Below are 11,672 nucleotides of genomic sequence, written 5' to 3' on the forward strand. Positions count from 1 at the left end.
TTTAATCGGCCCACGATCGATCTAGTCGATAGTGGGGGCACGGTAGGCGTCGCTTAAGAAATCCGGCCGAAATGTGCTCTTATCCCCAAGCACTTTTAAAGTCATGCCAAGTGAGGAATTCACGATTAGAGTAGCAGTAAAAGAGTTATCATATCAGTCTTTCCGATAAGAGTACGTATTTACAACATGCAAGTCTTCCAAGACGTTCGCTTACAACTGTTAGCATACAATTGACTTGTTTCAGTAAATATTTTAAACTAATCATGATAATGATTAAAAAAACGAAATACACATGAACAAATATAATACTATACATATACAAAAGTTCTCTTCTATGCAGTTCGAGATAAACAATTAAATGTAATTAATGTAATATGGTTCGACGTAAACATTTTTTGACATATAGAAGCGAAAAAAACACGAAAGTAGTAATAAATAATAACTATAAAAATATTTATATTGTTTAATATTTTAATACCGATAAGATCTTAATGAAATTTGTACTTCATCGTCTCTATATGATAGGATGCTATTAAAGAGAAAGTAGAAATTTTGAAATATAGTTGTAACATTTATTCCAATTTATTAACATCTTGTATGTGTACGTGTATATGTATGTATGTATACTTGTGTTGATAACCGCGTGTATCTGTAAACGTGTATGTCACTGTTTCCATCGCCTTTGTTGTTTGTAATTTTTTTCCTTTAACGCTTCGGATAACATTTTGAGTAACTTATTGTATTATATTGCCCGATAAACGCTCCATTCGATATCGATCGATCGATCATACGCGCGCAGCGCTGATCGGCAGTCGACAGGATTTTCAATCGATCTCGAGTAAAAAAAGAGCCATCGACGTCGAACAGAACGTTCGGCATTCGGGTTTTGTTCCGGCGACCGACAGAACGGGGTTCGTACGTTATTTGTCGGATATAAATTCACTTCATCATGTTGACTCCATCCGTTTCCCTAATTGTCCTTTTGTTATCGGCTTGATCGAGTGACGTTAATGGTCGCAAAGAACAATTGATGAACGAAAAACAGAGTGAGAGAAGTCAAGGTCCATATTGCTAACAAATTTTCACATAGTTTTACACAGAGTACATGAAGAAGGTACCTAGGAGAGCTAAACGCGAAAGTATAGTGAGAGATAAAAATAACAATGTGTTAATAAAACTGAAAACATTTTTCGATTCGATTAAATACTAAATAAGTAATTTCAATATTGTTTGGCTTTATATCAACCATATGATTCCAATTTCTAGTTTTATTTGTAAGTCACTGACATTTCTCATACACATCGTATTGTAACCAATAAATAAGATTAGCAATAAAAAATATTTTGTCTTATAAATTATCATTATGGCAGTTAACATTATGTGTTGTAATTGCTATAGCAGCGCCATTTCCTTGCGTTAAATTCTTTTATTCTTCTCTTAGTTAACCCTGTCACTTTCCCATCGATATTCTGTCTTACATCTTTAAAAATATGTTTTGGGAAAATATACTTTGTAAATATATTACAATTGCATCTTATTAGAATAATAATTGCGAAATATCTCCAAGTGAAAGTGAAAGAGTTACAGTTTCTACTTTTAAATGTTTTCTATTTGCCGTTTTTTTTATTATACTTTGATTAATATTTTTATATTTAATGGGATACACATATGCTGATACGTTCAAGCATTCTTTTCACGAAAAGGCCCTCCAATTATATTAAAATATTTATACACATACAGGGTGTCAGATTCGATATGGCCGACCCCAAAGATTATAGTAGATTGGGTTAAACTGAGAAGAAAAGTTATATAAAATTTTACAAAATCCGTAATTATTATCGCCTAATTAAGAGAAACGTCTGAGCCAATAAATGCACGGAGGAGCGGAAGGCCGGACTCGGCAGCATGCAAAATTTTTGTATCATGTTTTTCAAACATGTAAAAGTTTTCTGCGAAGTTTTGAAACGATTTGCTGGCTTGTTTTGCAATTATTATTAAGAAAGCGCTATGATCATCAATTGACGCGATATCGACGACGGAACGTGACAACGCCGCATCTCGACTTAGGGCCAGTTTCACAAACTTCGGTTAGCTGCTAACCGAAGGTTAATTGATTCTCTGTCTCTTCTTAGATAACAAAATAGGAAAAGATAGGAAGTTGACTGAACTCTGGTTAACAGTTAACCGACGTTTGTGAAACTGGCCCTTAATCTTTCAGGCTAAAAAATTTTTACATTTTCATTAAACTCAAATTCTATTCACAATAAACAATACTTTAAAATATGATTTTATTAAAGGGTAGGTAAGGAGAAACGGCCAATGCGAGCCCACAGCAGGTGTCCGTGCGAAATTGTCAATGTTTTTTTTTAAAAACAATTTAATAAATAATCCAAACTTTTCGACCCGTCTTTGGGTTATCCTCAGTGAAGCTGGGATAATAGATATGATACATAGTGTTAAACAACTTTACAAAATATTAATATAAATTTGCGAAAAAATACAATGAATTTTTACCTGATTGGATACATAACTTAAGACCACTATTATCGAGAATTATCCTCTGACAGTTTCAACGAGATTTAATCTTTGAACTGGTGATTGCCAAGTAAAGAGTTAGATTTGTTAATTCGATAATTCTAAAAGTAGAGAATGTATTTCGTTAAACTATTCGTTATGAATTCAAATGTAATAACTCACCGAGTTTGAGAGAAGACAGTCACGACGAGTGATAAATAATAAATGACAATGACATTGACAAGTGGTAGTGCGAAAATAAAAGTAAAACTGGTGTAGCAAATAAGGATTGCCAAAACAATAATTGAGTTGGTAACGTAACTATGTTAGTGTCAAGATTAAATTTCGTTGAAACTTTCAGAGGATAATTCTCGATAATAGTGGTCTTAAGTTATGTATCCAATCAGGTAAAAATTCATTGTATTTTTTCGCAAATTTATATTAATATTTTGTAAAGTTGTTTAACACTATGTATCATATCTTTTATCCCAGTTTCACTGAGGATGACCCAAAAACGGGTCGAACCATTTGGATTATTTATTAAATTGTTTTTAAAAAAAAACATTGACAATTTCGCACGGACACCTGCTGTGGGCTCGCATTGGCCGTTTCTCCTTACCTACCCTTTAATAAAATCATATTTTAAAGTATTGTTTATTGTGAATAGAATTTGAGTTTAATGAAAATGTAAACATTTTTTAGCCTGAAAGATTAACAATAAGTCGGGATGCGGCGTTGTCACGTTCCGTCGTCGATATCGCGTCAATTGATGATCATAGCGCTTTCTTAATAATAATTGCAAAACAAGCCAGGAAATCGTTTCACAACTTCGCAGAAAACTTTTACATGTTTGAAAAACAGGTAAACAGGATACAAAAAATTTTTTAGTTTGAAAGATTAAGTCGGGATGCGGATGTTGTCATGTTCCGTCGTCGATATCGCGTCAATTGATGATCAAATCGCTTCCTTAATAATAATTGCAAAACAAGTAAGCAAATCGTTTCAAAACTTCGCAGAAAATTTTTACATGTTTGAAAAACATGATACAAAAAATATAATTTTTAGCATTGGTTTTAATAGTTTTTGAATGATTTATTATTTGTCTCAGTTCCCGTAAGACCCTATGTTAAAATAGCAATATTAAATAATTAACTAATCAGAAACTCTCCAGGGTCGCCAGCAAAAATTAAAAACGTATAATTTGGTTGACCATATCTGGCAATTTTTAATGATTTCGTATCGCTACGTTTCGACCATGGGTTTTGGTCCTTTTCAAGCAAGTGTAACTGTGTTAATCGTGCATAGGATCACGTGTATTTAATGGTGTTGTGAGGATGGTTAGGTCATGTTTTGTCATGTTTTGTCAGTGCTCATGATAAGTTCATGAGTAATATTTTAGGATTATAATGACCATCCTCACAACACCATTAAATACACGTGATCCTATGCACGATTAACACAGTTACACTTGCTTGAAAAGGACCAAAACCCATGGTCGAAACGTAGCGATACGAAATCATTAAAAATTGCCAGATATGGTCAACCAAATTATACGTTATTAAATAATTAGTAACTTGTAAACGAGCAAATAAAAAGAGTTTCATACTGCAACTCTCGTATAATTTCTAGATTTCTAAACTGTTGTTCTTGAAACATATGGTCGAACGTTATAATGAAGCAGTAATAACTCCACGTCTATTGAGCTGGCATTATTAATTATTCGTTCTTGAAACCTGTACGGCGATTCTGTGACTTGCTATCGATGGTTTTCGGTATCGTTAACCAACCTATGAAAGCTGTGCTTTTAACGTCTTTGCTGTCGCTAGTTAATTTCGATACCGAAAAACATCGACAGCAAGTTACAGAATCCCGGTACTAGTAAAATCATTAATTCCGGAAAATACTGTTCTCAGATGGAGGAAATGCACCAGCAATTACGCTTTAAGCAACCTGCAATATGCATATTGCTTTATGATAACGCTCGACCACATGTAAAGGGCGAGCGGTGAGGGGCGAGCGGGGAGTGTTTGCTGAAGCTCGCCGCTCGCTGCGTGACAACTTTTTTTCGGCGCGTCGCTCCACCTCTCGCTATTAGATGATGCCCCACCGTTGCCTGCCGAGTCCGGCCTGCCGCCGTCTACGCTGTCATTCGCTCAGACATTAAAATTAATTTCTCGATAACTATTGCGAATTTTGCAAAATAGTATAGGACTTTTCTATTCAGTTTGCCCCGGTCTATCTGCCATTTACGGGTGATACGGGTATTAGGACACACCCTGTATATAACTTTTTATTCCCAGTTGATGTAATTCTGATACATCACCAAAATCAGGAAAAATTAATTTAATAAAATTATAAAATTGTAACATAATTGCCAAGTTTATATGTCTATGTATTTCTTATTTGACATTGTTTAACTGCTTTTTAATGTAATTTTGTGTAGCAAAAATAGCTATAAATGTTATATGAGGTTTTAACATTTGTTATATTTGTATAATCAATGTTCTTGTGCGATGTTCTTGATAATTAGAAATAATTGCAAAACGTCGATAAGATTGCGACCGAAAATATTTGATTTTCGAATTTGTCACTCGTACCGAACCGTATACCTATTGGGTTCACCGTCATCCCGTTATGTCGGTCGACGGAATATCTCTGTACCGTTTTTGAGGCCGTTCTTGCTGTACGCTGGTTTTCGTTATCATTTTTCTTGTATTTTCTCGCACTTTCGCCAAGCCCAAGTCTCGGTCTCGCAATTAACACGGTTCGCCGTGGAGCTATTTACAAAACGGAACACTTAACAACTGCGCCTGCGTTTAGTTTATTGCGAGCTAATTATCGAGCCGTCAGGTTTTCTTTCATTCTAACGATAACGCAATTAATGGGCGTCCGTTTATGCAACACGCACATTCTCTCATCACTAGCCAACACGTTCGCACGGACTCTCACATCACCGAATTTCAGAATTGCAGCTTTTGAGGGACTCCTTTTGAGCTCTAAATTAATGATTTAACTGAAATTCCGCTTTGAATAATGGTGCACGTTTCGAAGACGCACGTCTTTGCATTTCGCTAATCTGCCATAAAGCTAACGCCCTTCAGAAACGATTAACGTAACACGCAACATATTCATTTCTGTCAGTTTAAATGTCTTCTATTTGGTAAATTGAGCATCGTGAAATTTTTTCATTCAATTTAAGAAAAGATACGAGATACTTTTATATTCTCGTAACATGTAGCTCAAAACACACTTACTATATAACGCATTTTGCTATTAAATAAAAAAGAGGATTATTTGTATATTAATATATTTACATAATTAATAATACGTTTTATCGCGTTAAAATTTTGATTGACCTAAATTAACATGACAAACATGCGCTTCGTTTTTGTGCACCTTTTTAGTGATACGATAATAATACTGAGGGTCCAGACATAATTAGATACGAGTCTCAAAGATGTAAGAATTTCTTTTTCTCAGTAAATAGCATCTTTCTAAGGGTACGAAATAGAATGAAGAATTAGAGACAGGTCTTGTGACAAGCGAACCGTTAAAATTGTAAAATAACACATATCTGACATTAAACGTAATTATTTGAATAAAATTACAATGTATAAAAAGGCTAGATGATAGTATACATAGAAATTAGAAATAGTAGAATATAGCACGGGATATAATATTTTTTACAGAAAAGCTAAAAAAATCGCCAAAGTTTCAATTTGTGTTATCTGTATTTATATACAGGATGATTCATCTATGGACAAGTTCACTCGTATTAATTGCTTTCCTAGACGATTTAGATTATATTGAGGAAAAATTGTTTCGCTTTAAGAAATCTGTATTGTGATATCCCTGTATATCTAATGATTCACCCTGTATATATCGGGAATTATATCAGTCGTATATGTATATTCGAAAACCATGTGGTATATTAGAAATGCAATAAATATTGAGTTTCCTATAGTCTTATTATTTAGAAGGGATAGGAGAATTAACCCAAGCACTTCTTATAAATCTCTAAAGGTAAAATGTCGATAAAGGTAAAATTGACATTGGTTCAATACTCATTATTGTTTATTGTTGTGAGCACTACTCATCAAGCTCATCATTGTGCTATTAAATAAAAGAAAAAACCTATTTGCCAATTTACGTAAACATTTACTTTGACAAAGTGAATATAATTTGTAATTGTAAAAAGAAGGAGGAAAAGAGAGATGAAAATTGCGCTAATGAAGAAAAATAATTGTTGACTGACATCACCGCAGTGAGTTTGTAGTATCTTTGAAATTAATTATTCGAAACTTTAAGTAAACAGCGTTTCTAAAGAAATGATTCTCTACTTGTTAGTTTTAATAATGAGTGTTTTTGAGAAAGTAATATAACGAGAAGAGAATGCGATGTCTAAGACGAGTAATTCAAGACAAGAGAAGTTGTATAATTATCTTTATCAATATATACTCAGTGAATCTAGGCGCGAGTTCTAGTAACAGTTCCTTACTCTTAAAAGTATCTAATGTTAAAGAGTAGAAAAATTATAAAAGTACGAAGGTCTATAATCGTTAATATGAGAGAGGTTCCGTGCAGCCGCACCACTGCGGTTTTTATCGTTTTTTCTCTAGCTAGCTTTGAAAAATATTCAGCGTAGTGTAAAATATTACTTCCAAACAAAGCGCTATTTTTGGATCGAAAAAATTGGTTGCAATATAACTATTTACTAAAATAGATTATAACTTTTTCCCAATACTCGTGATAACACGACCAACAGATCCGTTTTCATTTATTCTGGATTTATTATTTAAATTGAGAATTTCAAGCAAACAATCGGAATTTAAATCGAACAAAAATTTCATGACGATATTGTCTGCATAACCACGTTACAGAAATAATAAAAATCCATAAAAATCTTGTTTTTTTTAGTATTTAGTTGAAAAGAAAATTATATTTTTAACTCTATTACATTAACAACTAATTGGAATCTGCGAGCAAGTTTAACCAAAATAATAATTATTAAATACAACCTTTTCAAAATTAGTAAATATGCTTTTCGTAAATATGTTATTCCGTCATTACTTCTCTTTTTGGACAATGTTGTAACGAAATTATTTCTAATATTCTTAGCGAGAGATAAAAGAATTGAGTCGAAAAAAGAAAACGAGCAGATTTCAGTTTAATACGTTCAAGTTCCCTGCGGCATCGCGCGGAAACACTCCTAAAATGGAGCGGGTATAAGGGAAAAGAGATAGAGAGGAGAATGGTTAATGAGGATAGTGAAGAGAGTGTATATTTTTCTAAACGACGATGGAAGAAGTGCAGCAGAAAGGCACCGAGAAAAGGTTCACGTGGTTGTACGAACGTTAGATGCTAAAATCAATCGACACGGACTCGTTCGTGTACAGTCTCTAAAAAGTCTCGCACTCGCCCTATTTATGTATAATATATATGTATATACGTTCCGCCCGCCTAAAATTGTGCTAAACTACTTGGCACACGCACACGCACGCACACTCGCGCACTCACGCATCTATTCGCGCGTATATGTATATCCGCATTGATTATCCTCGGCTCTTTCTGAATTTTTATATTTCAACTAGACACTGTTTGATTGTTACATTTGGCAATTCGGCAGCACTCGCGAGTTTTTCAAGCTCCTTGTCTTACGCGACTACGGGACGGCGTGCTGTACGCCGCGCGCCGCTGAGAACGTTGTTCCCGGTTAATCGCTTCGATAAGAATACAAACGAGAATCACGTATTGAATTCGGGGGAGATTAATCTTTACTTTTACGACGTCGCGCGGGAATTATCTTCGTTATTTCAACGCTGTTGACAACTATGGCAGAGCTATATGATGCATCTTTCGTTATTCGTAGAGGAAAGTTCTCTATTATGAGATAGGATTCCAATATGGGACAGCAGGTTTTCAACGTCCAAATTCAATCACAAATCGTTTTTCGCGACGATTACACGATCTAACAATCTTATTTTTCACTAAACAGATTTCACTCCAAGGGCAATAAATTCACGGTGGAACCAACAGATAATGCACGGAGAGAACTTTCTTTTAAAATCTACCGTGAAAATCATACATTTTGAAGTACTTTATGAGAGTTGTTTTTAAATTTACCATTTCAATGTATAGTAAAATTTCAAAAAACTCTCGTAACATTCTTTGAAATGCCATATTGTTCCACGATTACGTGATTTTCAGGATAAATTTTAAGAGAACTTTCCTCCACTAATGCACACGTGTGCGACTAACGCCAGAGATTTTCGAGGGAATCGTGAATAGATTTCGTCCTAATCGTATCGTTTATCGAAGGGGAGAAGACGGGGTGGCACGTTTGAATGCAAGGAACCCGGTCGGAACGAATTCGTCGGCGTGTCGGCGTATAGCAAAGCGCACCTCGCGGTAGTAATAATTCTGTTTTATGCGGGGTCTACAATGCGAGTCTCAGAGTCGCATTCGTAGGAATAATCGACTGTTGTAAGTCGACTATTCTTAAGACCTGTGTCCACGATGCTAGAACTTGGTCCAAGCATCGTGGACACAGCCCTTTACGACTACGATTTCGAGACTCGCATTGTAGACCACGCGTTAGTCTCCTACAGCCGCGTTCTAAAACTTCGCCTCCTGTGTGACGACTACTTTATCACGACGTTATCGTAATTCTCAAGCGAAACGTCGGTCCTCACACGTGTATATAATGATGATTCAATAAGGCATACGATATCCAATTAGGGACTTCCCTTATTTATCACGAAACTTTTACGTGTACTCCTTGAAGTTTGGACACCTCTCGCCGTCTCTCTCTCTCTCTCTCTCTCTCTCTCTCTCTCTCTCTCTCTCTTTCTCCTCTCCTTTCTGTCTCCGAGAAACTTTCTCGTAATCTCTTAGGTCCGGAAAAGCTGGCTTTTTCCTTCTCTTTTTGTACCTAATGGCCGAGAGAGAGAGTGTAACGGATAGTCGTATATAAATTATTAAAGGGAATTACATGGGTCTGTAGTTTCATACAGTCGTCCGGCCGCATATCCTCTCCGCGTTCCTCGTATTTCGCGTCTTGTTTTGCGGCTTGTTAAATTCGTACCTCCGGGGCGAAGCTTGGAACGCAGCCAAAGTAATGTTAAAGTCTCTCCTTCATGTGGACGACGTTAGGGTCTCGCCTCCCCTCCGCTCTTGGTCGATCGGCGAGGGCGAGTCGCTGTCGCATAAGCTCAACGCAACGTAACGCATCGTAACACGACGTATGTATAATATGTACACCTATCTAAAAGTAACGGTCGCAGCACTGCGTGCGCGGCGCCTATTACATATTTCTCCTCTTTTTTTTTGTATCCCGATTATAATAGCTTCTCGGCTCGTCTTATTCGTCTACTATACAAACTCTTTGCTAGAACAATGGTAGGTAGTCCTCGTGCGCCCGGTTTGCCTTTATACGCAAAGTACTTGTGTATTTTCTGCTTTTTTTTTAATTCGCTTATCGTCGTGTGCCTGGAGGGGCTGACCGGCAGTGATGTTAGCCTCCGCGGAAAAGTCTCCAGATGTAGACGTAGAGGCATATATGGCTCGACTGGTTCAGCTACGTTTTTATCTTTTATCGAAAATAGACACAAGTCGCTCTCGCCAACGATAAATATGTCTACTATGTCTTTGCTTTTGCCCTTTACACCGCGACTCGCTCTAACACTTTAATAAATTCGATTTTCTACACCCAGCGAGCTTCTCGTCAGCTAATATCACTGAATTGACGGGGGATGAAGAGCTGAATTCGTATGTAGTTTCTCTCGTATTCTCTTCTCCGAGTATCTTTCCTTTCGATTATGTACAGACCCGATTGCAGGGAATTTCTGCTTACGCGGAACATCCGATCGACCGATATTCCAGCCCGGATAGAAATTTGTCAAGCAACTCGGCGAAACGACCGATAAAATGGACCGCCTTGCCAAAGTACGGCGATCAGGGAATTTTGGCAACTTTGGCTGGCCGTTTTTTTTTCTTTTTGCGAGAACGTTTACGGCAATCGCCCTGTTTCCGGTTCCCCTCCATCGAGCACGGTGTTTATCTATCGTACGCAAGAGGATTATAGACACGTACACGTACACCCAAAACCTTACAGAGCTTACAAGATTACACGAATAGAAATACATTTTGTTTTCCTCGCGTTAGAGAAACGTCGGATCGACGGCGAATCGGTTTTTCCCTGCCGATTCGACGATTATCCGAACGAAAGTGCTACTTCCCTCGTTTCTCTCTCTTTCTCTCTCTTTCTCTCTCTCATTCTCAAATTTCTCTCTCTCTCTTTCTGTTTCACTCTCCCATCCGCTCGTCTCGTTGACAATCACATATTACACTGACGTCATACAATTGAGTATTGCGCGCGTATTATTGTTTCCACGAGAAGCATCACGATCAGTTCAACGAGCTTGATTATCGTCGCGCTTGTATAAAAATAATTCCCTATTTCTCCCCCGCATCGTCGATCGGCCCCTTCCTTCGACAGTCTCCTGAGTTGCGAGTTTAACGCGGGTTCACCCTGATCGATCGGAAAACGAGTTTCTCCGGATATCCCTTTGTGCGATATAGATCACCGTGCGCCCTTGTCCCGAAATTCGCCAATTTGGGACGCCGCGAATGTCTTAAGCGAGGAAGTGCATTTGCTTTTGGTTTCGTTGTTAAACGGATCGCGCGGATGTGCGTCTGGCCGTGCTACTGTGGGGGACGCTCTCGCGCGGAGGGAGCTCTGCCGAGAGGGTGCATGGCTCGGTGACGGAAAATAATGACGCCGCCCAATCTCGTGCGGCTAAATAAGATTGCGGCGGAGCCGCGCCGCCGGCTTGCGATGCCAGATAAATTGTGCGCGCTGTCTCTCCGGGCGCGCACGTCGGGATGCTGGCGGGTACATCCACAATGCAGTTACGTGAACTTTCAGATAAACCCGACCGCGCGCGCCCGCGCGTGCATTGTTCGCCAACTTATTCTGGAGCGCGATGGAGTAGGCAGACGTTTGAAATACGTCGGTAGATGAGATCTCAAGTATAGTTAGACCAAGTCACCGTCGGCCTCGTCTCGCGGCTCGCAGACGCGTCCTTTAAACCGGGGGCGCGGCGGGGGGGGGGGGGAGGGTTAATCCGACCCCCGAGTTTCATGCTTGCCATGGAGTG

This window comes from Vollenhovia emeryi, unplaced genomic scaffold (genome assembly GCF_000949405.1).
Source record: "Vollenhovia emeryi isolate VEMERY1.0 unplaced genomic scaffold, V.emery_V1.0 DF939174.1, whole genome shotgun sequence".
NCBI lineage: Eukaryota > Metazoa > Arthropoda > Insecta > Hymenoptera > Formicidae > Vollenhovia > Vollenhovia emeryi.